Consider the following 2,460-nt stretch of genomic DNA (forward strand, 5'->3'; position numbering starts at 1 on the left):
TCTAATGGGGCGTTGTGCCCCTGTGCCGTTCACAGAGTGAGGAGGAGGCTTGTTTTGTTGACACTCTGCTTGTTCTGTTGGGTTCCTTTCTCTGTGCGTGTGATTTTATGTTTCCATTTCTGCTTCCATGTACCTGAGGTGAACGGCTTCCTTTGGACCTTCAGAATCTTCTGGTTGGGAAGGATGCCAAGATCCACTTTGTTTAAATTCCCTAATTCTCCATGAAGTAATCCCTTCTGCCTTATCCTTGACAGATGGGGTTTTCCCCGACCCCTGCCCAATCTCAGCATGGGAAGGAGGAGCTTTGAGCAGCTGGTCATTTTGTGGTCTGGCAGCTCTTATGAGTTCCTGGGTTTTCTCTTGGGTGCTTTCCCCACCCTGGCTTCCCAGACTACAGGGAACCCCTTCCTGTCTTTCATATGCAGACATTTGTGCATATGAAGGGGCTCCTCTGATGCTCTGGGTGGAATGCTACCAATTCCTAAGTAATCAGGAATACACAACATCTTTGTCTGTAAGCATTCTGTACTCCCTATCTCTCTTAAATCCCAGTGCTCTGAACTAAGTAATATTCATATTCCAACTCTGCTCTGGCTCGGTGTAAGCCCGAGTGGAACTCATCTTCCTTGTCTCAGAAACGTCTCCCTATTAATATTAACGTATAGTGAAGTCTCATTAACTTTAGCCTTCTAAGCCACCGCCTCACTCAACTGGCTAAATTTGTTTTGTAGTTGATGACAGTCTTCTTTCCAGGAGTTACAAGTCGGCCACGTCTGAACATGATCATCATCGTGCCTCGGCCTGTGTTCCTTAAATGAGTAGATTGTGCATTTTACCCACCACATTAAATTCCGTTGAGTTTTTGTCTTTCGTTCCGCTTACCAAGGTCTTTGTGAGTCTCTATTCTCTCCCAACACACAAGCCGTGTTCTACGTGTTGGATGAATATTCTAGTAGCCCATTCATACAGCTCACTGATGTAAATTACTGAGTAATGGAGAGCCGTATCACCCGGTCTGAGAAATCTGTCCTATTTGGTACAGCTCTTTCATCAGCACTCCGGTGGGACATATGTTTAACCAGCTACAATTCATAGATGTGGTAACATGAGATTGTTTAATCCTAGGCTTGGAAGCCTGTTCATCCTACTTGTTGATATTATGTGTAGCAAGAGGAGCTCTGGTGGTACCACCTTAAAGATAGGAGGCCGGCATCGTTCCTGGAGAGCTCAGGGTGCAACCAAATGGTCACCAGTTCCCTTCTCGTGCACACAGACCTTCTGCAGAAATGTGAATGCAGGAATCTTGTGCCAGAAAAATTGGGGGCTAACTAGTCTTTACTTTCTGATGTCTGTCTTTCTTTTTTATACTCTATGGGTGTTTATGTCTTTACTTTCTGATGTCTTTCTTTCTTTTACTCTGGTTGTTTACAGAATGTCAATACACTGTGTACCCCGCTGTGGACATGTACCCCACACCTAGATGCCAGGTCATGTTTAACCTAAGACAGTGATGGGCACTCGGTTTCTTGTTTTATCCAAACTCTTGCAGTGTTGTTCATTTCAGAAAAGAGGACACCGTCCTAAATTATGAACTAGCAAATGCCCGTCTTCTTTTCAGCCTGGGAGTTTTGGTTTGCACTTCTGATTCCAGTCTACATCAACATATATGTTTGTATCAAAACTCCTTTACAGCACAAGGTGATTTTTGAATCTCTTCCCATTAATCTTATTAATTGATTGACAACGTTTATAGATATTCTTTATCTAAATGACAATACTGATGAAAAACAACGAAGATGTTTATAAACAATGATTGCTTTTATAATCTTTTAAAAAGGTTTACTTTCAGCAGTCTTGATTGGGTGAGTGGCCGTTCTGGTCAGCTCACCACTGAGGAGTTCCTAGTACATGGGGCTTTAGTGCTCCAACCATGACAGTCCCAGCAAATTAAAGGAAATCACCCGAACATCCAACACAGTAAGCCTTTTTAGTCTATAGGGAACATTTATGTGTATAGTGAAGTATCCTTTTTCTTTCCAGTGACAGTGAGAATTCAAAGAATTTACAAACTGCTTAATAGTTTAAGCATCACCAAAGGAAAGGAATTTAAAAAAAAAACTCTTTCAAAAATATAAATCTAAAAGAATAGTAAATGTTCTCTTTCTAAGCAAAAAGAAAAGCCTGTGGCTGTAATTCTGTCAAGAATTCTATTCCTAATATTTTCCTTTTTTTAAATTTTGAAGAAATTCAAATGATTTTATGGAGTTGTTTGAACTCTAGCTGTGAAGAAAGTCGGAGATAAAGCAGTGCCGTGTCATGATATTAAACGCCTTCACGGGAATTCGTCTCTCAAAGTTGTACTGTTTGAGTATCTGTGTTTTTCTTTTGCTCTTGCTTTTGAAGAAAATCCCAGAGGGAATTAAATGGATTTTTTTAAACTAGTGGAAACCACGTGAAGAC

The sequence above is a fragment of the Otolemur garnettii genome, unplaced genomic scaffold (genome assembly GCF_000181295.1).
Source record: "Otolemur garnettii isolate 467f Iridium unplaced genomic scaffold, OtoGar3 scaffold00065, whole genome shotgun sequence".
Lineage (NCBI taxonomy): Eukaryota > Metazoa > Chordata > Mammalia > Primates > Galagidae > Otolemur > Otolemur garnettii.